At 40.4% G+C, this 27,094-nt stretch overlaps 1 pseudogene; it reads left to right on the top strand.

Moving 5' to 3' along the window:
- LOC120435103 overlaps positions 1-24,408 on the top strand; it is an 89,447-nt pseudogene extending 65,039 nt beyond the window's left edge.
- The last annotated feature ends 2,686 nt before the right edge of the window (positions 24,409-27,094 follow it).

Below are 27,094 nucleotides of genomic sequence, written 5' to 3'. Positions count from 1 at the left end.
GAACTGAAGAAGCTTCTCGGATGAAACACCAGAGGGTGGTGGGAGTCAAAGAGGAGGTACTTGTCCGTGTGTGTGGGCTTCAGATAAACTTCAATTTTGAGGTTTAAATGAGATATGAATATTTTTTCTTTATTTTCTCTGGTTTTGCTGTGTAAAATACCACAACAGACCCAGCGACACACCATAACTTTGCAAAAGCTTTATTAACACAGGTGCGTCCATTGCACCTGCAGCAACATCCCAGACCATGTCCTGCGGCACAGACTTAACTGAAACCTCAAAACTATTAAGTGACACAAATAGATCAAATCTGGTCTCATTGTTAAATTCTTCATAGCTGCCTCCTTCATGAGGTCAGCACTTGAATCTTTGCAGCAAACAGAACTGAAATCCCAATGTCATCTCCTGGTCCAGCTGTTGTTTCCACATGGACCAGAGGCTGCAGCAGGCCATCTCTTACTAAAAGACAACTATAGATCAGATTGTTTAAGAGAAGGACTTCAGTGCATTTCTTTCGTTATGGTTAGCACATGGCTGTGAACACAAACTTTCTCTTATTAGAATATGTAATAAGGATGTCCAGGTGAGCCTAAGAAGTTCCTGTAACTTTCATTTTGGAACTGTTTTTTCACCGTGAACAGACACCGAGAAAAGACCAGTAGCCGACTGTTATTCTGGATCAAAGTGTTTGCTGTGTTTTCCCAGTGACTGTGACTGTGGAAAGAAGCCAGCAGGAAACACTCACACAAGTAAACTCAGTGACAGGAGGTACAGACGTTTCCCCCTGAGGTCAAATAGCCTGGCTGTATGTTTTTATCTCACCTGTACATGTTGTAACATGCTGCTGCTGAAAGAAAGCCTGTCAGTCTCTGCTCTGACTTCAACAGCAGTTTTGTTGTCTCTGAAAATGAAACCTGCCTTCTCAGTTTCAGCATGTCTCAGTAAAATGGTAAAAGGACTGGTTCTTATATAGAGCTTTACGTGGTTACTGTAGGATGAAGACCTACAGAGTCAGCATGATGATACAAAAAGCGTCACACTAGCAAAGATTTCATTGACACATTGAGTTTTAAAGATTTTCTATAAGTGTGAAGTTGTATATGCTGTGAATGGCATCGTATCACTGATCATGGCGTCTTTCATGATTGCAGGCTGAAAAGAGGTCTGATGTTGAAATTCCAAACTAAATCAGCCCTGAATCAATGAACACCTTCAGTCTGTTCTTACTGATCCTTTAAACAGGTCTGTGACAGTGACACCAGGAATTAAGATAGGCAACTGCTTGTAATTATAAATACAGCTTCCTGTGAGCTTTGATTGAATCAAAATCCACATAAAACACAAACATGAAGGAGTCTGCTGCCACAGAGGACACGTAGGCTGTGACCTTTATACATCTTAATAGCCTCATACCTATTAGGGGTGTCAAACTCCAGTCCTTGAGGGTACATGTTTCCCTGCTTCAACACCTAAATAAAATTATTAGGTCATTAGCATTCTGAGGTGCCAATTTAGCCATTTGATTCATGTTACAGCAGCTCATGAGTGAATGAACATGGTGGAATAAAAGTGTGTTTAGAAGTACATTTTTCTGAACACTTAAGTTTTCTTAAATTTATTAGAGTAAGGGTTAAGGGTTGCCACCTCAGCATTCAGTCAGGTTCTATAGTCTTGCTAATGATCTACTAATTTTATTCAGGTGTGTTGAGGCAGGTACACATTCAAACGTTTCAGAATGCCGGCCCTCGAGGACTGGAGTTAAACACCTGTGCTTTAGAGCACTTTGCTCTTGCACTGCAGGCTTACTTGTTGTTCCTAGAGTATTTAAAAGTAGAATGGAAGGCAGAGCCTTCAGTTTTCAGGCCCCTTTTCTGTGGAACCAGCTTCAAGTTAGCATTGTCACCAAGTGACAGGGCCCTCTTGGTGGCGCTGTCACTTGGTGTTCGCTCGCTCTGTGGTAGAGTATCACTTCCTCTTCCTGCTCAAACACAGTGGTGTTTTCAGAGTAGCTTTTCTGCTTAGCAATTTAATTTAAATCTTTTGATACATCCCTTTTTCATAGTATAGTCTTCACGTGCTTCATCTGAATCACCCTTTCTGTGTGCTCACTACCTAATTTATAGCCAAAGTATTCACTCACTGTCTCTTTACTGTTTCGCTAGCTTAGCTCATAGCCGACTCGTTAGCACCATGGCTACTTCACCTGTCCCTCCTGCACTTTCTTGCTCATTGTGTCAGATGTTTAGTTACTCCTCGGCCTCCTTTAGCAGTAATGATACCTGTAACAAATGTAGCATATTTCCAGCTCTGGAGGCCAGGATTACTGAATTGGAGACTCGGCTTCGCACCCTTCATTCACCCGTAGCTAGCCAGGCCCCTGTAGCTGGTGCAGCCGAAGATAGCGTAGGCCCCGCTAGCTGTTCCCTGGCAGACCCCAAGCAGCTGGGGAAAGAGGGCGGATGGGTGACGGTGAGGAGGAAGCATAGTCTTAAACAGAAGCCCCAGGTACACCACCAACCTGTTCATGTGTCTAACTGCTTTTCCCCACTCGGCACACACACCGCCGGGGTCAAACTCTGGTAATTGGTGATTCTGTTCTCAGACATGTGAAGCTAGAGACACCGGCAACCATAGTCAATTGCCTTCCAGGGGCCAGAGCAGGTGACATTGAAGGAAATTTAAAACTGCTGGCTAAGGGTAAACGTAAATACAGTAAGATCATAATTCACGTCGGCAGTAATGACACCCGGTTACGCCAATCGGAGGTCACTAAAATCAATATTGAATCGGTGTGTAACTTTGCCAAAACAATGTCGGACTCTGTAGTTTTCTCTGGTCCCCTCCCCAATCAGACCATAAGTGACATGTTTAGCCGCATGTTCTCATTAAATTGCTGGCTGTCTGAGTGGTGTCCCAGAAATGATGTGGGCTTCACAGATGATTGGCAAACCTTCTGGAGAAAACCTGGTCTTGTTAGGAGAGACGGCATCCATCCCACTTTGGATGGAGCAGCTCTCATTTCTAGAAATATGGACAAATTTATTAAACCCCCCAAAATATGACTATCCACAGTTGGGACCAGGAAGCAGAGTTGCAGTCTTACACGCTTCTCTGCAGCTTCTCTCCTTCTGTTACCCCAGGCTGAGGGGGCGGTGTGGCAGCAATTTTTCTTACAAGCCTATTAATCAGTGAAAGACCAAGACAGACTTTTAATTCATTTGAAAGCTTGATGCTTAGCCTTGTCCACCCCAGCTGTAAAACTCAGAAAACAGTCTTATTTGTTTGTTTGATTTTAACATTCATGTAAATACTAAAAATGACAGCCTCAACATGGCATTTAATCGGTTATTAGACTCAATTGGCTTCTCTCAAACTGTCAAAGACCCCACCCACCACTTTAATCACACTCTAGATCTTATTTTAACATATGGCATAGAAACTGAAACCCCTCCTTACATTTACAATAATTTATTACAAACCAGTGGAGAGTAGACTTTATCACAGTAGATGTCTTTCTGAAAGCGCTGTAACTAAGTTTAAAAATATAATCCACCCTCTCTTATCAATTTTAATGCCCTGTACCAGCATAGAGCAGAGCAGCTACCTGAACGCTACTCCAACAGAGGTTGATTATCTTGTTAATAATTTTACCTCCTCACTATGTATGACTCTGGATACTGTAGCTCCTGTGAAAACTAAGTCCTCAAATCAGAAGTATTTGACTCCATTCTCAAACACGTAGCCTAAAGCAGATAACTCGTAAGCTTGAGAGGAAATGGCGTGTCACAAGTTTAGAGGATCATCATTTAGCCTGGAAAAATAGTTTGCTGCTTTATAAGAAAGCCCTCCGCAAAGCCAGAACATCTTACTATTCATCACTGATTGAAGAAAATAAGAACAACCCTAGGTTTCTCTTCAGCACTGTAGCCAGGCTGACCAAAAGTCAGAGCACTGTTGAGCCAACAATCCCTTTAACATTAACTAGTTAAACAATATTTTTATTGCTTTTTGCAACAGCATACAAAGGTTTGTTTTCCCAGTAATATGCTGCAGAAATAGGAACCCTTCCCCCCCTCACCTCCCACCCTGCTGTCTTCCAAACCTACATCAAATTAAAAAACACATAAAATATGTATACATTCGTACAGTATGTGACATTTATACATATTGAAAGAAACAAAAAACAAAGAGAGAAAAAAAAGAAAAAAATAGACAATAGAAATAGCTAGCTAGGAGTTGTACGATGTCTACTTCTTTTATAAAGTTTTTAAATGGCTTCCAAATCTCATCAAAATATGTTAACTTGTCTTTGAGAAAAAACATTATCCTTTCCATTGCCATACACTGTACCAAAGAATTTATCCAAGCACCAATAGCAGGAGGATCTGATTTTTTCCATTTTAACGCAATCATACGTTTTGCCTGTAATGTGCAATAATTCATGAACTCAAATTGATGGGCTCTTAGTTTAAGATATTTAGAATACACATGTAATAGCAACATTTCTACATCTAAAGCAATCTTTGTATTCAAAATTTGGATTAGTATGTTCATCACCTCCTGCCAAAATGCACGGACAATTCTGCATTCCCATATACAGTGGAAAAATGTTCCACGTGCTTCTCCACATTTAAAACATGTATCTGGAATTCTGTTATTATATTTGTTCAATTTAATCGGTGTTACATATGTTTGCATGATCCAATTGTATTGTAATAACTTTAGGTTACTATTAATCAATTGTTTTTGTGATTTTAAGCAAATTGAATTCCATGTCTCCTCAGAAATATTAATATTTAGGTCCTTTCTCCAAGCTTCTAACTTAGAAAGTGATGTTTCTGGAGAGGCAGAGACAATCCAGTTATAGAATGTTGAAATTAAGCCTTTATTACCACCTTTTTTCACCATTAACTCCTCTAACTTACTTAACTGGGGAACGTTGAGAGACTCATTTTGCATGGAAGAAATGAAGCTTCTAATCTGAAAATACTTAAAGAAGTGTTTTGGGGGGGTTTTAAATTTTGAAACTAAATCCTCAAATGAAACCATTACTCCATCACAGAAAAGATCACCCACTTTCCTAACACCTTTTTCTGCCCAACCCTGGAACCCTGCGTCCAAATTTCCTGGTACAAATAAGGCATTTCCCCAAATAGGACTAAACTGAGAGAGATTATTCTTAATATTCATCATTACTTTTATTGTAAACCAAACTTCAATCATATTTCGGACTATAGGATTATTTGTTTCTTTCTTTAATTGTTTTGGCTGTGCAGAGTATAAGTACAAGTTTAATGGCATTTTAAGAGAATTTGCTTCCATCCCCACCCAATATGGGGTATTATGGGATGAAAAATAAAACATTATTGTCCTAATTGAATAGCCAGATAATACCAGTAAAAATTGGGGCATTTCAACCCCCCTGTATCAAAGGGAAGATACAACAAAAACGTTAACTAGTAATGAATTCATGAACTTCTTCACAAATAAAATTTTAATCATTAGAGAAAAAATGACCAATAATCATCTCACAGATGTAATATTATCTACAGCTACTTTTAGTACCAATTGCTCTTTCTGAGTTAACTTCAGTAATTACTTCCTCCAAACCATCAACATACCTTTTAGACCCCATTCCAACAAAACTGCTCAAAGAACTCCTGCCATTAATTAATGCTTCAATCTTAAATCTGATAAACCTATCTCTAATAATCAGCTATGTACCACAGGTCTTCAAGCTGGCTGTAGTTAAACCTTTACTCAAAAAGCATCTGTAGACCCAGCTGTCTTAGCTAATTATAGGCCAATCTCCAACCTTCCTTTCATATCAAAAATCCTTGAAAGAGTGGTTGTCAAACAGCTAACAGATCATCTGCAGAGGAATGGCTTATTTGAAGAGTTTCAGTCAGGTTTCAGAGCTCATCACAGCACAGAAACAGCTTTAGTGAAGTTTACAAATGATCTTCTTATGGCCTCTGACAGTGATCTCATCTCTGTGCTTTTCCTGCTAGACCTCAGTGCAGCGTTTGATACTGTTGATCATAATATTCTTTTAGAGCAATTAGAGCATGCTGTAGGTGTTACAGTTACTGCACTGCAGTTGTTTTTATCATATCTATCGAATGGACTCCAATTTGTACATGTAAATGGAGAGTCCTCTTCACACACTAAGGTCAATTATGGTGTTCCACAGGGTTTGGTGCTAGGACTAATTCTGTTTACATTATACATGCTTCCCTTAGGCGGCATCATTAGAAAACATAGCATACATTTTCACTGCTATGCAGATGACATGCAGCTCTATCTGTCCTTGAAGCCAGGTAACACACACCGATTAGTTAAACTGCAGGAATGTCTTAAAGACATAAAGACCTGGATGGCCACTAACTTTTTGCTTCTTAATTCAGATCAAACTGAGGTTATTGTTCTCGGCCCTGAAAATCTTAGAAATATGGTGTCTAACCAGATTCTTACTCTGGATGGCATTACCTTGGCCTCCAGTAATGCTGTGAGGAACCTTGGAGTCATTTTTGACCAGGACATGTCCTTCAATGCACATATTAAACAAATATGTAAGACTGCTTTCTTCCATTTGCACAACATCTCTAAAGTTAGAAATATCCTGTCTCAGAGTTTCGCTGAAAAACTAGTTCATGCATTTATTACTTCCAGGCTGGACTCCTGTAATTCCTTATTAGCAGGATGTCCTAAAAGCTCTCTGAAAAGCCTTCAGTTAATCCAAAATGCTGCAAGAAGGGTCCTGACAGGGACTAGAAAGAGAGAGCATATTTCTCCTGCATTGGCTTCCCTTCATTGGCTTCCTGTTAAATCCAGAATTGCATTCAAAATCCTGCTCCTCAAATACAAGGTCTTAAATAATCAGGCCCCATCTTATCTTAATGACCTTGTTGTACCATATCAGCCTATTAGAGCACTTCGCTGCAGGCTTACTTGTTGTTCCTAGAGTATTTAAAAGTAGAATGGGAGGGAGAGCCTTCAGTTTTCAGCTTTCCTTTTTGCTAAAGCATATAGTTAGGGCTGTACCAGGTGACCCTGAATCCTCCCTTAGTTATGCTGCAATAGACGTAGGCTGCCAGGGATTCCCATGATGCATTGAGTTTTTCCTTTCCAGTCACCTTTCTCACTCACTATGTGTTAACAGACCTCTCTGCATTGAATCGTACCTCTTATTAATCTCTGTCTCTCTTCCAGAGCATGTCTTTATCCCGTTTTCTTTCTCTCACCCCAACCGGTTGCAGCAGATTGCCGCCCCTCCCTTAGCTTGGTTCTGCCGGAGGTTTCTTCCTGTTAAAAGGGAGTTTTTCCTTCCCACTGTCGCCAAAGTGCTTGCTTATAGAGGGTCATGTGATTGTTGGGTTTTTCTCTGTATCTATTATTGTATGAGCTGCTGTACAATATAAAGCACCTTGAGGTGACTGTTGTTGTGATTTGGCACTATATAAATAAAATAGAATTGAATTGTATTGGTTCTGGAAGCGGTTTTGTCCTGCTAAAACTGAGTTTTCCTTCCCACTAACAACAAGTGCTTGCATAATAGGAGGTCTTCTCATTGTTGGGGCTTTCTCTGTATTATGGTAAGGTTTTTAGTTTACAATGTAAAGCAACCATCCACGGAGGGTTCGTGCTAGGTCCTGGGCCTGCAATGCCTCCTTTATCCCCCTAAAAGTAATGATGGTTACAGAGGAGTTTGGGAAGTGGAGTAGGTGAGGATTCCTTCTCAAAATCCCCTCTGCCATCTTGATTATCATTCCTTCATAGATTAGGAGAGAGTATGGCTGAAGATCTCCTGTATCTCATTTCCTCACAGCACTCAAGCAGGTTAGAGTCTGCCTGATATATAGCAGCTGGATTATTCTGTCATGGTCTGTGACAGCAGACATGTGGAGTGGTGAGAGAGAAGACCCAAACTATCATGTTGAGGATCAGTGAATTTATTTACAGTGATGAAAAACAACTGAACACAAGGCAATGGTGGCAATCCTCGCACTGTGGCTCCTGTGGCGATTCTCCCAGAATCCCACACAGTGGAAGTATCCGTGAAAGGTGAAACACAGTAACTAAAAAAACAAAAAAAAACAATTCCAAACCATGGCTCTGCTCCAGTGAAGATGTTGCTCCGCTCCTGATTCCTAGTGAAAAGAAGAAAAAAAAAACAAAAAACAAAAACAACCCACTATGATGACTAGGCAATCTTCAAATTGTGAGGGTTTGATGCTTTTGACCCTTATTACACAGAGTGTATTATCTTTATGAGCACAATAGCAATTTGTATATAATATCAAATAAAAACAGCTTCATTTAATAAATTTATTCCTAACAGGAGTAAAGACATAAACTCTGACATTGAGAACCAACATTACAACTGTATGTTACAGAAAGAGCCCATTGAAATATTACAATAACATACATTTTTGTTTTTGGAGATAATGTGGAAATACAGACTATAGAGTATTGTGTCAGAATGCCTAATAAATTATGATATAATTTTTAAAATAATCTTTAGTGTTAAACACGTTTTTAACAGCTTTACAAAGGATTTTTATTTTCCTGTTTCCTCCTATTTGTTACTTATGGTCTAAAAATGTGTTAAACATATCCAATGCTCAAAACAATTAAAGGAACACTTGGAAAACATTTTAGATTTCAATAATAAACAAAATCAAGAATTTGTATGGGCCCCATGTGCTTTTATGCATGCCTGACAATTTTGTGTTATGCCCCTAATGAGACCTTTGATTAAAAAGATAAATAAATTTATCAATTGCAATACTGTAGTGGTTTGCCTAACACATGAAAGATCCTTGGTTCGATTCTGGGAGGAGACAGGTCTTGCTCCAAGGTTGGGTAAGAAACATTATCTGGTGTAAAAATCTGCTAGCCACTGTGGCGATTAAGGTGTGTGTGAATAAGGAGCAGCCTAAAATAGCTTTTGAGATTTACAAATCACTGGATCATGATTTTACACACCATAACATTGAGGTTGAGGTTTTGGCAACTCCTCACTGTGCAATGAATAGATGCAATGAATAGACTTTTACATCAGTGTTACTTATTTGTCAAATCCCTTCTTATTTTTCAGACTGAGTCTCTGTAACCTCTCAGAACGAAGCTGTGAAGCTCTCTCCTCAGTTCTGAGCTTCCTGCCCTGTAGTCTGTGTGAGCTGGACCTGAGTAACAACGACTTGCAGGATTCAGGAATTAAGCTTCTATCTGCTGGACTGAAGAGTCCATGTTGTACATTGGAATCACTCAGGTCAGGCCAAGTGTTATATATATAATTTATTTATTTATTTTATTTTTTTGAGACCGTTTTCACTTTCAACATGTAACATACCGACAATTTCTCACATCCCGAGTCATCCCTCAGGAACGCAAAAAGTAACCTTCCGCATCCCTATGATATGTACCAGGTTGTGGATGGAATCCAATAGATTAATGCTCCCGGCAGTAACACCGGTCCAGCTGTGTTTCAGATAGTAACGTCTTGACTCCATTTATTTATGTACTTTTGTATTTATCATGCATTATTTCCAAGTCAGAATAAACTGTTACATTTCTAACTTCAGTAAGTATTCCAGCCAGTCCTGTAAATTCATTCAGCGCTTACAGACCGAGTAACTTCCCACTGCACAATGAATACCATCTACCACCAGTGTTATTTGTCTGTTTGTTCATAATTTTTCAGACTGACACTCTGTAATCTCTCAGAGAGAAGCTGTGAAGTTCTGTCCTTAGTTCTAAGTTCCCCATCATCAGGTTTGAGAGAGTTGGACCTGAGTAACAATGACCTGCACAATTCAGGCGTGAAGAAGCTGTCCTTTGGTGTCAAAAGTCCATACTGTAGACTGGAAACACTCAGGTCAGTATTCAGGATTTTAGGGGGACTATTAAATAAAAAAGTAACCCTTAAGTCAACTGGCCATTTGTTTACCTTTTCGTGGATTAAAAGTGTTTTTTCCACATTTCTTGGAGTGTTTTTGTTACAAAAATAATAGGTGCAATAGTCATTATTTTCCTGTATAAATTGTTGGTTGTTACGATTAAAAATGTCAGTTAAATATATCATATAGGAGACACACAGTGATATTTGAGAAGTGAAGTGAAGTTTATTGGATTTACAGAAAGTGTGCAATAATTGTTTAAACAAAATCAGGTAGGTGCATAATTTTGAGAACCACAAAAAAAGAAATGAAATCAATATTTAGTAGATCCGCCTTTTGCAGAAATTACCATCTCTAAACGCTTCCTGTAGGTTCCAATGAGAGTCTGGACTGTGGTTGAAGGTATTTTGGACCATTCCTCTTTACAAAGCATCTCTAGTTCATTCAAGTTTGATGGCATCCGAGCTTGGACAGCTCTATTTAACTCACACCACAGATTTTCAATAGTATTCTAGTTTGGGGACTGAGATGGCCATTCCAGAACATTGTACTTGTTTCTCTGCATGAATGCCTTATTGGATTTTGAGCAGTGTTTCTCACTGATTCCTGGACATTGTTCTCCAGAATCTGCTGATACTGAGTGGAATCCATGTGTCCCTCAACTTTGACAAGATTCCCAGTCCCTGCACTGGCCACACAGCTCCACAGCATGATGGAACCACCACCATATTTTACTGTAGGTAGCAGGTGTTTTTCTTGGAATGCTGTGTTCTTTTTCCTCCATGCATAACACCCCTTGTTAAGCCCAAAACACTCAATTTTAGTTTCATCAGTCCACAGCACCTTATTCCAGAATGAATCTGACTTCTTCAAATGTGCTTTAGCATACCTCAAGCGCCACTGTTTGTGCTGTGGGTGGAGAAAAGGCTTCCTCTGCATCACTCTTGCATACAGAATCTCCTTGTGTAAAGTGTGCCGAATGGTTGAATGATGCACAGTGACTCCATCTGCTGCAAGATGATGTTGTAGGTCTTTGGTGCTGGTCTATGGGTTGACTCTGACTGTTCTCACCATTCGTCGCTTCTGTCTATCCGAGATTTTTCTTCGTCTGCCACTTCGAGCCTTAACTTGAACTGAGCCTGTGGTCTTCCATTTTCTCAATATGTTCCTAACTGTAGAAACAGACAGTTTAAATTTCTGAGACAGCTTTCTGTATCCTTCTCCTAAACCATGATGGTGAACAATCTTTGTCTTCAGGTCATTTGAGAGTTTTTTTGAGACCCCTATGTTGTTACTCTTCAGAGAAAAGTAAAAGAGGAGGGAAACTTACAATTGACCCCCTGAAATACTCTTTCTCATTATTGGATTCACATGTGTATGTAGGTCAGGGGTCACTGAGCTTACCAAGCCAATTTGAGTTCCAATAATTAGTTCTAAAGGTTTTGGAATCAATAAAATGACAACAGTGCCCAAATTTATGCACCTGCCTGATTTTGTTTAAACAATTATTGCACACTTTCTGTAAATCCAATAAACGTCATTTCACTTCTCAAATATTGATGTGTGTGTCTCCTATATGATATATTTAACTGACATTTTTTATTGTAACAACCATCAATTTATACAGGAAAATAATGACTATTAGCAAGGTTGCCCAAACGTTTGCATCCCACTGTATTTCTTGTCCAATGCATATTTAAGTGTCTTTTGGATATTGAAGAAAATGACTATATTTCATGGGGAACAGCAATATCTCATCTGCCTATTGAAACCTAGAAATTCAGAAATGTGATAGAAGTGTCTTACTATAAAATTAGGTTTAAGATGTTAAAAGTTGATAGTGGTTAACTTTTTTTGTAAGGAAATCGCAGGAAATTTGGTACAATTTTTAAAGAGGGATTTCTAAAAGAAACACGACACAAAATTTCTCAACAGGGCAGAAATTACACAATATAAGTTTAACAAATTAGAAATGAGAAAAAGTGCTGAATTCAATACATGAAATCTTCAGTTTAAAGAAAATTAAGACCATTGTCCAATGTGGCAATGAGGCTGAAACATATAAAGAGCTCTTCTGTCTGCTGATGCATAAAAACAAATTAAAGGAAAAACTTTTGTGAAGTGTTCACTGATGGATATTTGTGTATCTCTCTCTCTCTCTCTCTCTCTCTCTCTCTCTCTCTCTGTGTGTGTGTGTGTGTGTGTGTCTGCAGTTTGTCAGGTTGTATGATCACAGAGCAAGGCTGTATATTTCTGGCTTCAGCTCTTAGCTCCAACCCCTCCCATTTGACAAAGCTGGACCTGAGCTACAATCATCCAGGAAACTCAGGAATGAAGCCGCTATGGGCTGGACTGAAGGATCCCCGTTGGAGACTGGACACTTTTGGGTATATAGAGAATATATGACAGAAAATGAGAAAAATCGGAAACATTTTATGTCATTTATTTGTTTCATTTAGACATGACATGAGCAACAATGCATTCAGGAACATTTCTATTACAAGGTAGAACAACAGGAACACTATCTCCAAAGGCTGATTCTGCTCATCTGGACGTAGCGTTTTCAGTGGGAGAAACGTTTCGTCACTCATTCAAGTGACTTCTTCAGTCTCAGCTGACTGCAGGTTTCCCCAATCTTATAAACAGTACATTTGCATAATGACTGAAACCAGCCCACTGAAGGAACAATGGGAGGTCAGTTCCTTCATCATAATTATGGAAATTCTCATGACCATTGATCAACAACCACTGATCAAAACCCACTGATCAAAGAACACTGATCAATGGCCATGAGTACCATTCACAGAGAGTTGGGGAATGGCTGCAATCACAGCATTGTAAGATGGCGAAAGATGTACCCTTAGGCCCCCTCCTTGATTCAGAGATGGTCTTTCCCTTTTCACGTAAATGGACTCCTTGACTCCACGCTCAAACCAGCGTTCCTCCCTGTCCAGGATGTGTACATCCTTATCATTGAAAGAGTGTCAACTGGCCCATAGGTGTAAATAGACTGCAGAGTCCTGACCTGACGAGGTAGCTCTTCTGTGTTGTGCCATCCACTTCGCCTGAGGTTGTTTGGTTTCCCCAATGTATAAATCCTGGCAATCCTCCTGGCACTAAACAGCGTACACTATGTTACTCTGTTTGTGTCGGGGGACCCGATCCTTGGGTTGGACCATTTTTTTGGTGCAGCGTGTTTTGGGGTTTAAAAGCCACAGAGATACAGTGTTTAGAAAAAATGCGTCTCAGCTGTTCCAATACTCCTGACACATACGGGATCACTACAGGTTTTCACTTAGGCAGCAGTTGTTCTTCTCTCCTGGATCCGCTGGAGCTTTCTTTTGGCACCTTCCCAGCTTTGACAAACATCCAGCTGGGATAACCACGTTTACTCAGGGCCTTCTCGATATGCTGTTCTTCTGCCTCCCTGGCCGCTGTGTCTGTGGGGATGGTGTTCGCTCTGTGTTGTAGCGTCCTGATGACACCCAGTTTATGCTCCAGTGGATGATGAGAGTCAAACCTTAAATACTGATCCATATGCATAGGTTTACGGTACACATCAGCTTTTAAATGTTCCCCATTAATGATGGAAAGCTCACAGTCTAAGAAGGTTAACCTACCACTTTTCATATCATCCCTGGTAAATTTGATGTGTCGGTCTACCGAGTTAATGTGATCCATGAAATGTGGTAAATCCTGAGATTTGATTTTCACCCAGGTGTCATCCACATACCGGAACCAATGGCTTGGTGGTGTTCCAGGGTAGGATAGCAAAGCCCTCTTTTCGACTTCTGAACTGGGGAACCCATGGCACACCCATGTTTCTGCCTGTAAAACTGACCCTTGTATGTGAAACAGATGGAATGAAGACATAGTTCCAAAAGCAAACACACTTGGTCAATTCTGAGAGTGGCCCTGTTGCTAAGGTTAGGGTCATCCTGTAATCTCTTACGAACTACCTCCAACGCTTCCGTGACTGGGATGCAAGTGAAGAGAGATGTAACATCGTACGAGACCATGGTTTCGTCTGCCTCCATAATGACATCTCTCACCTTCTCAACAAAATCCAAAGTGTTCTGGATGTGGTATTCAGAGCTGCCCGCCAGCGGGTTGAGGATCGAAGCCAGAAACTTGGAGATGTTATAGGTGACCGAGTTGATCATGCAGATAATCGGTCTAAAAGGTGCACCCTGTTTGTGTATCTTCGGTAAACCATACAGACTTGGTGTAGATTCCCCTGGGTACAGCCTGTGGTATGAGGTTCAGTCAATAGCATTGTCTTGTGGGTGATCGTGGCTCAAGAGTTGGGAGTTCACCTTGTAATCGGAAGGTTGCCGGTTCGAGCCCCGGCTTGGACAGTCTCGATCATTATGTCCTTGGGCAAGACACTTCACCCGTTGCCTACTGGTGGTGGTCAGAGGGACCGGTGGCGCCAGTGTCCGGCAGCCTCGCTTCTGTCAGTGCGCCCCAGGGTGGCTGTGGCTACAATGTAGCTTGCCATCACCAGTGTGTGAATGGGTGGATGACTGGGTGTGTAAAGTGCTTTGGGGTCCTTAGTGACTAGTAAAGTGCTATATAAATACAGGCCATTTACCATTTTGTTCTAACTGCTTCAGACAGTCTCTCACCCTCTTCCTGTAACCACTCCCTGGGTCTCGTTTCAGGGGCTCATAAGTATTTTTATCACTGAGCAGTGACAAATTTTTCTCATGATAGTCGTTCTGGTTTAGCAATACTGTGCACCTACCCTTGTCTGCCAGAAGGATGAAAGTGTTGTTGTCATTACTAAGCGATGTGAGTGCCTTCCTCTCCTCCATGGTGATGTTGAATGGTGGGGGCTTTGGATTGCTGAGACAGGCCGAAACTTTCGTCTGTAGTTGCTCTGCTTCCACTTCTGCAATATTGTTGTTTTGAATTGCTGTTTCTTTGGCTGTAATCAGTTCCACTAGCAGGATTTGTCTCGGGGTGACAGCAAAATTCAACCCTTTAGCAAGGATGTTTTCTCTGTTTGGGTGAGCTGTCTGTCAGACAAATTCTTCACCTACTTGTCCACATCCTCAGTGTCGTATCCTTCTCTCTTCTGGGCGCTCAGGACACTCTCCGTATTTTGCTGTGGTTTCCGAAGTACAACAAGTAAGTCAAACTTCCTTTGTTGCCTGGAACACTACTTTAACAATAAACGATGAAGTTTATTTAAGAGGTTTACAAAGAGAACTACTCCAAAGAGAACTCGTCCAAGAATAGTAAAAAATAATTCTATTTTGGAACAATAGCACAAGGGCAAATCCACCCAGAACTGAAATTTAGCAATACTTGAAGAATATCTGGGAGAGTTAAAAGAAGTGTTACAACAAATCAATGCCAAGTGGCCTAAGAGCAGGTGCAGCAAACTCCCAGAAGAAAATTCAATTCAACTTTCAATTTGATTTTATTTATGCAGCACAGGGGTATACATATCCAGGTTTTCATTTTAATATTTGGATAGTACTCTGAAGTCCATACATACCTGCAAAAAAGAAAGACAAATAAGGTCTATAACTACTGTGTTACTAAGTCACCTGATTGCTGCATTTCTGTGCATCAGACTCACCTAAGGAGATTGCTGGAACGGTTTCTTTTTGGCAGGGCATCTGATGTCAGGTGGCAGTGATGATGATGCAACTCAAAGCTGGATTTCTGTCAGTCTTGAGCGGAAGTGACTTTTTGCCAGAATCAGTTTTGAAAAGAACTGTTCACAGCGGCATGTTATCCCAAACGGAGATGGGATTTTAGGGCATGTTTCCTCAGGATGGGGAAATCCTCAGCACAAATATACAGGTTGTAAAAGTCCAGCAGAGAGAGGTTGTTGTAATCAGCTTTAAGCTCATTGTTTTTTTGCAGCTCAAATATTTCTATTTGGATGGTGTCTGGCTATGGAACGCCAGGACTGCCATAATGAATTACTTAAATACACCATTAAATAATTAATTAAATGTGTCAATAATTAATTAAAATTGGAATTAATTAATTAAATAAATAGTTATGACACATTTAATTAATTAATTATTGACACATTTAATTAATTATTTATGTATTTCATATTTTAATTAATTATTGACACATTTAATTAATTAATTATTGACACATTTAATTAATTATTTATGTATTTCACATTTTAATTAAACAAGTTTGCATGTTCTCCCCGTGTTTGCGTGGGTTCTCTCCGGGTACTCTGGCTTCCTCCCACCGTCCAAAGACATGCAGCTTGTGGGGATAGGTTAATTGGATAATCCAAATTACCACTAGGTGTAAATGTGCGAGCGAATGGTTGTCTGTCCCTGTGTGTTAGCCCTGCGACAGACTGGCGACCTGTCCAGGGCGTACCCCGCCTCTCGCCCTATGACAGCTGGGATAGGCTCCAGCGCCCCCCGCGACCCTGAAAAGGATAAGCGGAAGCGAATGGATGGATGGATGGACATTTTAATTAATTATTGACACATTTAATTAATTATTTAATGATATATTTATTTATTTCATTTTGGCAGTCCTGGCGCCTGGCTCTCACCATGAATTAATTTTATCTGTCAGCTTCACCCATCAAACTCAGAGGGTGGGGTTAATGCTGATCGACTCAAAACCATTGCTTTGGCCTGGTGGCCATTGTTTATAGCCCACAACAACCGGCAGAACTGAACTTTGAAAAACCCTGTTTGCGTGTCACCAAATACAGTTTTAATATTTTTTTAGCCGAGAATGTAGTGGTTTAATCTTCATATGTGTGGTCGGTTTGTCAAGATACAGCCTCTTTGCAAAAGCTTCGATGATTTCGGAGATGTCTGCCCAGTCTCACAAAGCGTGGGACAGACCCGCTCCCTCGCAAGCAATCGAGCTGTTATTACCACCGACAAAGCGCAGGCCCCGGTACACAGCTGTAATAACCCCCGCTGACACTGACTTCTTTTACTGAGGTTATATTTATCGGGGTTTTATTTCCTGATGTTCTTATGTGTCCTACGTGTTTCAGTCGCCAATTCTGAATTATAACTAACATTAAAAACATGTTTAAGGAGGAGAGAGAGCAAATAAATTCGATTAACAGCTGATCTTTGGGTTTTGTTCAGTAATCAGCGTGACCTGCGTCATGATCGCGAAGAAGAGATAACGTTGGTGTTTCCGTCATGTAGTAACTGCTGGCTTTAACTGTACAAAGGTTGTTCGACACTATGAAACACATACAGACTTCATGATGTTCAGCTAATATTTTTATCGTGAATATTAATCATGGGTTGGTATAGCACGGAGCGAGGTCAGCATATCCACGATATCTTCAGCTCTCTGAGTTAACCCAGAGTTTCACAGCTGACTAACGGTCATCTACGAATATGTCACGGGTCATATCAATATGATTTTACAGAAAAGCATCCTTATTACTGCCAACTATTCCAGAGACTTGAAAATCTACAGCATAAAGAACACAAAAATATAGCGGTCTAACGCAACACTGTAACAGAGATGAACCGTCAGTTTGTCGCAGATCAAAGTGGAAAGAAAGTGATTGGTTGAACAGGTGTTCGTGATCTGTGTTTTCTGCATTTTCATCAGTGTAAGAGACTCAGCAGATGATTAGACTAACAGTTATACATTTAATAAATTACCAAATGAATCCACGCAAGAAACGAGCAAACCTGTTCCGACACTTTGAGTTTGTGTTCCCTCAGCTGCAGACTCGCTGCTGTTTAAATGTTTGAGAGGAAGATTAGATATAAAGCAAACGTCAAACATAGACTCAGTCTGCGTTCACATTTGATATGAGGCCAGCACGTAAAGTGGCTGTGTCCTGTTTTAAGATCATATATGTAAAATTGTTATTCAGCCGCTCCGAGTTAACTGAAGTTAACTTGGATAAATTATAGTTAAGGAGTATCACAGATAACACCCACGTGAGCTGTGTGACTGTTCACCACTACACTGAAATCAGTAGGCTATTACTGAAATACACGTGCTATTTCATATAAATAGGGAGGTCCTCCTAACATGTTTAGTTTTAAAGGACACCTTCCTGCCTTTAGTCTCATTCATGAGCAGTATTAGTTTTCTTCTAACATCCAGAAGTCTGCACGATGTGTTTCATAGTTTGTAACAAACCTTTGACAGTTAAACATAACATGACCGAAAAAGCAAAAAAATAAATAAATGAATAAAAAGAGAGAGAGAGAAAAAAAATCACACAAATTATATGTTAACCTCATTTATTTTTAGTTAAGTAAACTCTAAAAATTCTAGCAGATAGCTGGTGCTCAGAATACAGTTAAATAACTATTAAAAACAGATGATATAATATTTCTGTCCAGGTTGCAGTCTTCATGATGAACATGCTGTTGCAAACTCTGCTCCTCTCGGTGGAAATGCGCCTTCTCTTTCCTCTTTGTATAAAACATTTTAAAAGTCAGTTTAATCTCAAAATTCACTGTTAAATCCGAAACACACCAAATAAAGAAAAGCGAATAGTTCAGCTTAACACATGTGCCAGTGAACATTAAACGTCTGTAAAACTCTGCAGTTATGAAACGTAACTTTAGCCTCAGCCAAACCGATTTGCTCAGTTGTAAATAAAACAGCGAAGTAAACGTGACCCGACAGACAGAACCTGAGTGAATTAAGTCCAGCTTTTAACCACTGAGAGCTAAAACTCAGGTGAGGTTTCAAAGCTGTGTGCGGTGATTGGACATCAGCTGCTGATGAAGTGGCTTCGCCTATAAAGTGCTCTGTAAGGAAACAAGCTCCAGCAGCTCTGCGCTCGGGAGAAATACTATATTTACTTATCTTATGCAGAAAAATGCGCTGACATTGCGTTATATCGAGCACCGGCTGCCCAGTTAAACTGTGACGATCACCAGGTAACGTGGGCGTGTTTCTTGAATTAGCAGCAGGTGTTAAACAGCTGACAGGTGAGGAGGATGCATGCAGGTAAACTGACGGTCTGTTGAGCTGATCGCTGGTTTCGTGAGAAAAATGTCAGCTTGTTCTTTATGTTACAGAAGCACAGAGACACAAGACCAGGTGGAAAGAGACGATCGTTCGGTGAAAATGAGAATCTGCGAATGCAACATGTGGAACACGGAGAGTGGAATATGTAAACAAACCGGTTAACGTAACCCCCTCGGTGCACTCTGCATGCTGACTGTTAGCAGAGCAGTGAAATCCCTGAAAACATCTGAGCACTTTTGCAAACATGTTCTATGTTGACAACCTGACCAGACATGTGAAGATTACAGCGCGACATTCGCGGCTAAAACACTGTTAAAAGTGTAGTTGGTGACAGAAAAACGGGGTATTTTAAAACTACACCACCACCATTGCTGCCTGTGATTTGAAGCAATCGATTATCTAGGATCGACCTGTTTTGACTTACTTTGCACGGCAACCAATCAAATGTTAGAGAAGCTGCATGGGCAGCGTTAACCCCGCCCCCTGAGTTTGATGGGTGAGGCTGACAGATAAAATTAATTCATGGTGAGAGCCAGGACTGCCAAAATGAAATAAATAAATATATCATTAAATAATTAATTAAATGTGTCAATAATTAATTAAAATGTGAAATACATAATTAATTAATTAAATGTGTCATAACTATTTATTTAATTAATTAATTCCCATTTTAATTAATTATTGACACATTTAATTAATTATTTAATGGTGTATTTAAGTAATTCATTATGGCAGTCCTGGCGTTCCATATCTGGCACATAAGATGACTTAAAATCATTAAATGGAGTAGGAAACATGTCCAGTTCTTTTTGGACATTTTTCACATCTTGAAACATCTCATCAAATGCCTGAATGAGTTTTGCTAACTCACTGGCATATTAAGTTGTAATGTCAGGCTTTTGCTTTTGCAGGGTGGGAAAGTGCACTGTGTTTCCCTTTCCCTTTCCCCTTCCTTGTTCTTCCCACAGCCTTAACTTCACTTAAAATGATTTCACATTTGAAAGAGAGTTTATAAGCTGGTTGGGACCTTGCAGCTTGATGTTTAGCTCTAACAGGTGTTTGTTGATGTCCACCATGAAGGCCAGATCACTGAGGAACATGCCACCACTGAGCTCAATCACAAGTTTCCTCTTCTGGTTTTCTACAAAAGCTATGAGAGCTGTCCTGTGATTGTGCCACTATAAGGCCTCCAGGACATTTTCCATGAAGAACCTGCGAGCAGTTAACAGGACAGCTGAAGCTGCACAAAACACCCACAAACATATCTCACTACACAGCTGCTGTAACATAAGACTGACATCCAGCTAACCACAGCTAAAAAGATATTTAGAAAAAACTTACCCTTTCCTCAGGTTACACGAGTTGAGTTTTTTCACGCTGAAAAGTTGTTGTTTTGGCTCTCACTGAAGACACAGACGCTGAAGACACAGCTGTTCTTTTGTACTGCTTTTAAGCGAAATATCCTTTGTATGCGAGGCCAAGGCTGTTCATCCTCTTCAGCTCTAGTGTAGACTCTGCCATGTTTTCATGTTTTCTTCTTTCCGTGTGGCGCTACTTTGAAACGCTTGGGCCGCTCTGCCCGCCACAGTTTCAAACTGGTCATGTGACTGCATGGCCACGTCTCATTGGTAAAAAAAGTTACCGGAAACTCCACTGACGGCATGTTATCTAATGTGTTAAACTAATTATTTTTTTTAAAGTAACGAGTCAAATTTTGCAAATGTAGCGGAGTAAAAGTACCGTTTCTTCTTCACAAATGTACTCAAGTAAAAGTAAAAAGTATCGTGCAAAAAAGGTACTTAAAAAGTACATTTTTTTCAAAAACTTACTCGAGTAAATGTAACGGAGTAAATGTAACCCGTTACTACCCACCTCTGTGCATGACATGAAGTAACACAGACAATGCAACGCTGAACACAGGAAGACTGAGGACTTAAAATACATACACGACGACAACACAGGAAAAGTAACACTGGATATGCTAACATGAGACACGGACCTTCAAAGTAAAACAGGAAACATGTCTGGCAGAGACTAGACACTGAACTAAACCTAAGAACAAACTCTTTACCAGAATAACACTGAAACTTAGGATTATGATATTCAAAACAGGACAACCAAAGAAGTAGAAAATAAACCATCAAACAGAAAAAAAATACAAGAAACTAAAACCATCAAACAGAAAAAAAAATACAAGAAACTAAAAATGCTGAGTCAAAATGACCCAGAACCGTGACAAAAGAGGTGTTACCAACAGCTGGATCTTTGTTTCTCGAGCTGGTAAACCACAGTTTGATGTCAGGTGTAGTCCTTAAAGATTTTAAACACGCTGTAGTTAAACCCCTTATTTAAAAAAAAACCCTGCTCTTGATCCTACAATTCTTGCAAATTACAAGCCTATTTCCAAACTACCTTTTCTTTCCAAAATTCTAAAAAAGATAGTTCACAGCCAATTAATGACATTCCTGGGAAAGCAGAATGTTTTAGAGGTTTTCTGGTTTTAAATCCTTACATAGCACCGAATCAGCCATTTTAAAAGTTTTTAATGACATAATTTTAGCTACTCATGCTGGGGACTGTTTGTTCTCGTGCTTTTAGATTTGACAGCTGTGTTTTATACAGTGGATCATGCCATTTTACTCTCTCGTTTGGAGCACTGGGTGGGCATTAGCGGCACAGCACTGGAGTGGTTCAGGTCCTACTTGGCAGGGTGAACTTTTTGTGTCTGTCTCTGTGACCATGTGTTGTCCTCCGCTCCTCTCTTGTGTGGTTTCCCACAGGGCTCAGTTCTAGGCCCCCTTGTCTTTTCTTTGTATGTGCTCCCTCTTAGTTCTATAAAACACGGCGTTGCATTTCACTTTTATGCTGATGACTGTCAATCTATGTACCTCTAAAGAAAAAAGGGACATATTCTGTACAACAATTACTTCAGTGTCTTGATGACATTGGATGTCTTGAATGTCTCTTAACTTTTTAAAATTTAATGACAAGAAAACTGAGGTGATGGTTTTAGGCAGGCCCACCGAGACCCTGTATGTGTATTTAGATACCTTGGCCCAGTGTAATAAGCCAACTGTCACAAACCTGGGGGTCAAAGTGGAACTGAAGCTTGACAGTCAGATTAAGCTTGCTAAAATAGAGCCAATTCTGTCACAGAAGCAATTTGAGACAGTTATCCATGCCTTTGTTAGCACTCGGCTGGATTACACTAAGTGCTTCATACATTACTCATCTACAGAGGGTGCAAAATGCTGCAGCTCGTCTTTTAACTGGCACTCAAACATTTGAGCACATTTCCCCTAGCTTCACTTCACTGTGACTGTCACTTCAATTCTTTTATTTGCTTTTTTAGCCCTGTTAAGCTACAGCGGCATACAACTAAATCACTTGCATCCAGACTCAAACAGCTGGTTTCTTTGTTGACTAATGTAGTCAATCCTTTCTGCACGCCAAACATTGAGAGTGCTCCATCAGAGGCGATCCTGCTCAACTTTTCAAATTGCAGTGTAAATGTATCGACGGCCATAACAACTTGCTTAAACAAACCAACTCACCTTTAGTAGTAGAGCACTACTAAAGGTGAGTTGGTTTGAAAAGACATTAACTCCTCCTTTGTTTCAGGGGGCTGAGTCAGTGTGTGCAGCTGAGGTTGTGACTTGGCACCCTGGTTGTGCATGCTGGTGTTGTTTTTGTGCTTTAGTTTGTTTGCCATCCCTGGGCTCATGAGATGCTGTCTTCCTGGATGTCCATAGATGTCTAGGTGGGCCGAGGATGAGCTGTTTGGACTCTCTTGGGTCTTGGTGGGTGCCTTGGGCTCTACTTGAGGCCTTCTTCCATGTTTTTAGTTTTACACTATAACAATTTTTTTTTCTTTTACAGAATCATTAAGCACATAAACTCATACACATTGTTATACGCACATACATAACAATAAAGGTATTGACACAGTTTGGTCAAAGGCACACACACAGAAACAGATGAACGGACTTATAGAATGGAGGTGTGTATCTACTGCAACTGGTTTAACAGTCAGATGCTGACTGAATGTCCTCTGTATTTGAAGGCAGCCGACTAATCATCAGATTAGGAGCAGGTGAGTTGCTTGTGAAAGGTACGCCAAGCCAGAGGGCGGAGACTAAGAGATCTCCGTCCCTGAAAGGTTGAGGGACGATTACTATGCACACCAATGCCCAAACACAAACACAAATAAAAGAGAGAGAAAAAGACACAAAAGGACCCTAACAACAAAATACAAGAAATCCTGACCCAGAAATATAGATTAATTCTTAACTATTTTTTTAAACTATTCTTAAAAGGATAAACTTAAATTATCTTCCTAATGCAAAGGAAAGAATAATGAATCCACACAAAGACCCAGCACGGCGACAGCAAAGGCAGGGAGATGTACTGTACAGACAAGCAGAAGAAATGATAGACTGTTACTTTATGGCTAGCAGTACAGTGGTGTGAAAAAAGTGTTTGCCCCCGTGCTGAATGTCACAGGCAAATATTTCAAGTTATCAAACCATTTTAAACATTAGACAAAGAGAGAACATGAGTAAACACGAAATGGTTTCTGAAGCTGTTGAAAAACTGATTGCTCTCCAATCCTGTTAACTGGCTGGGCCACATAATTGCTATTCATCCACACTGGATAGGTTTTGAGCATGTCACAGACTTGCCACGGTCAGGCAAATCTGTGGCAAGGAGAGGGATCACTTTTTCATACCCCTGCATGTGCATGACAGCGCTGTCTATGTGTGCATGCTGAAAGAGACTGTGCTTGTCTGACCCCCTATCTCCTTTCAGGGTGGACCCTGCTGGAGTCCGATGGTTGAGACCAGGTCTGAGGAAGTGTGTGTTTTTAATGGGATTCATGAAAACAAAGCAGCACACATTCAACCATCTTCATCATGTCAGGAGTCATCATCAAAGTGTCAATCAATGAACAGATGATGGATCAATAACTGCAGCTGGATTGTGTTTGTTCTCTCCATCAGATTCCTGTCAACTCACAATCGACACAAACACAGTGAACACAAAGCTCCAACTGTCTGACAACAACAGGAAGGTGACACATGTGGAGGAGGTTCAGTCATATCCTGATCATCCAGACAGATTTGAGGACTGTTTTCAGCTGTTGTTCAAAAATGGTCTGACTGGTCGCTGTTACTGGGAGGTCGAGTGGAGAGGAGGCGTTTTTATATCAGTGAGTTACAGAAGCATCAGGAGGAAAGGAGGCAGTAATGACTGTTTGTTTGGGTACAATGATCAGTCCTGGAGTCTGGACTGCTCTGATGATGGTCCTCGTTCTGTCTGTCACAATAAGAGACAAACATCCATCTCCTCCTCCTCCTCCTCCTCCTCCTCTGTCTCTAACAGAGCAGCAGTGTATGTGGACTGTCCTGCTGGCACTCTGTCCTTCTACAGAGTCTCCTCTGACACTCTGATCCACCTCCACACCTTCAACACCACATTTACTGAACCTCTTTATCCTGGGTTTTGGGTCTGGTGTGGTTCCTCAGTGTCCCTGTGTTGAGTGTAAAGAGTGTCTCCTGTTAGAGAAACACTCTGACTGTTGAACAGATAGTTCAGTCTGTACATGTCTGTCTCTTTCACTCACAAACACGTTTTCACATTCATGGATTCAATCAGTTGATGTTTTAAGCTGTTTAAATTGACTCTTCGCAAACTTCTTCCTCTTCAGTTATTTTCCATGCATGCATTTATCAGTTTAGGAATTCAAAATATGTGGTCAAAGAGACATACATTTCACCCATGTTTTAATTATAAAACCAGAAGTATAATATTCAACAGCTTTGAATTGTGTTAATTGTGTTTTGCTGATATATTGACATTATAGAACACAGAAAACACTTAAAATGTTGAAACTATGAAAAGTGAAAACTCATTAATAATGTTAAATGTCTTTGACTATACTCATCAAAGTACACAATGTCATTAAACTATTCTGAGCATCTAGAGAAATATCTGAGCCAAATATTATTATAAAATATTAATACTGGATGTTAATGATCTTTTGATATTCAGAGAGTTACAGAAATCACTGAACACAATTCAGTGTGTCATCCACATGTTTACGTTAAATTTGTCATGTATTATAATTCTTAGTATTTGAGCGCCACATCTCTCTCTACTAACTTTAAATTCAATTCTGAATTTAACAAACAGCCAACGAAGAGAATTTCATGCCATAACCTGCAGAAAAAATATTTTATTTTCAACAAGCTGTTACATCTAATAGTACTTATGATTATATTTGAAGAATTGTTACTGATGGCAATATGTCTGACTACTGATGGCAGCAAAGTTTGAATGGAGCTCTCTGTCTGTGCTGATTTGTCGCCCTCTGGAGGTCAAAACACAAACTGCATGATGTCACTGTAACCACCACAGTGACAGGAAGTGTTTTTAAATGATGAAACATGTCAGTGATGCTGATAGTGTGTTCATCACAGACGTTCAGGCTTCATGTTGACATGAATCAAAGTGAAAGCAGAGAAACTGGAATGAATCAGGTGTTGTAGAAGATGGAGAAACAGGTTGGAGAGAGGATGCTGCTCCTTCTTTGAGATCAAACATGTCATGTTCTTCACGTGCTGTCAGCGTGATGCAAAGAAACCATGGAAACAAAGTGTGAGTGAAATCAGTCCAAAGTAACAGAGTGAAGAGCAGCAGATGAAGCACAGAGGACACAAAAAGGAAGGAAAGAAGGAAACAAGGTCCATCTGTGTCCTTTCAAACAAGCATCAACGTCCAGGACTGAAACATGAATCCACATATTTATACACATATTTATTTAATGAGAATAAAACAAGAATATTTATAACACATCAACAATAATCAGGCCTGGGATCCTCCTGGTTACAAACAGGGTCGAGGACTGGGACACTCAGGTGGATCCTGCAGGGTCTGGTTCAGGAAAAGGTGGAGACCAACAGAAACAGTTTTAGTAGAAAGGTATGATTTCATTTATTTGAAGAGATCAGAGCATTATTCTGATTATTAAGCTTCAGTCAAATATACTAATGCGCACGGCGCCGTGACACTTAATGACCTGTTGTTGTACATTTGTCACATGTGTGTATTTGTTGTTGTTGCTGCCATGATGCATTACATGGGACCATCACACTACCACCACCATATGTGACTGTTGCTATGAGGCTCCTTTTCATTGATGCTGTGTTAGTTTCAGATGTAACAGGACTCAAAGTTGTCAGAAAGCTTTTGTCTCATCAGTCCACAGAGTCTTTCCCAAACGGGATCATCAACATGTTGTTGGACAGTGTGAGACCATCCTTTGTGTTCTTCTTGGTCTGCAGTGGTTTTCTCCTTGGACTCCTCCATGGATTCTCTTTCTTATTGTTCAATGATGACCTTAACTGAGGCCTGCAGGTCTTTCATGTTGTTCTGGGCTCTTTGTGAGCTCCTGGATGTCGATGTGCTCTTGGAGTCATGTTGGTGCCACTGGCTCCTGGGAAGGTTCCCACTGTTCCACACTTTCAGCATTTGTGTCTAATGGCTCTCACCGTGGTTCAACAGAGTCCCAAAGCCTTAGAAATGGCTGTGAACCCTGTGCAGACTGACAGCTGTGACTCTGTCAGCTGATTGTGTAGATGGTGGCATTATGTGTTGCTGTTTGACATCTTTCAGCCTGTTCACTTTCTCACACGGGTTCTGTAGAAGTTGATGAGTCTGTTGATCCAACAGGTCTTCTAGTAATCAGGCTGAGTGTGTTTGTCAAACTCAGCTTTAGAAGCAAATGTGCTTCATCACAGTTCATTCATGATTGAAGCAGAGGGGCAGTTATTTTTGCACACAGCTCAGGTAGGTTGGGATCACCTTTGTGCCTTAATCAATGACATCATCATTTATTTACTTGTGTTATCTTTGTCTAACAGGAACATTTGTGTGATAAAACAGTCAGAAATGACTGAGTGAAAAGACTTTTCACAGCACTGTGTGTGATCGTTGCCCCTGGGAGAGTTCACTTATCTGCAATGAGAGGTGTGATCAACACGAGTGTCACATGACTCACAGCTGTGCATGCAGTGGCAAAAGGCTGAGTGTGTGCCATCAGTCTGTACTCAGTCCTCACTCTGAGCCTCTTCCTGCTGCTTCATGAGAGCAGAGCTGAACTTCCTGCTGTGGGAGAGACGAGGAGGATCCTGGTGCAAGAAGCACAAATGATGCAGTTTGTTTCC

The sequence above is a fragment of the Oreochromis aureus genome, linkage group 3 (assembly GCF_013358895.1).
Source record: "Oreochromis aureus strain Israel breed Guangdong linkage group 3, ZZ_aureus, whole genome shotgun sequence".
NCBI classification, from domain to species: Eukaryota; Metazoa; Chordata; class Actinopteri; order Cichliformes; family Cichlidae; genus Oreochromis; species Oreochromis aureus.
The sequence above is the reverse complement of the archived record's forward strand: the minus strand, read 5'-3'. Positions and strand labels throughout refer to the sequence as shown.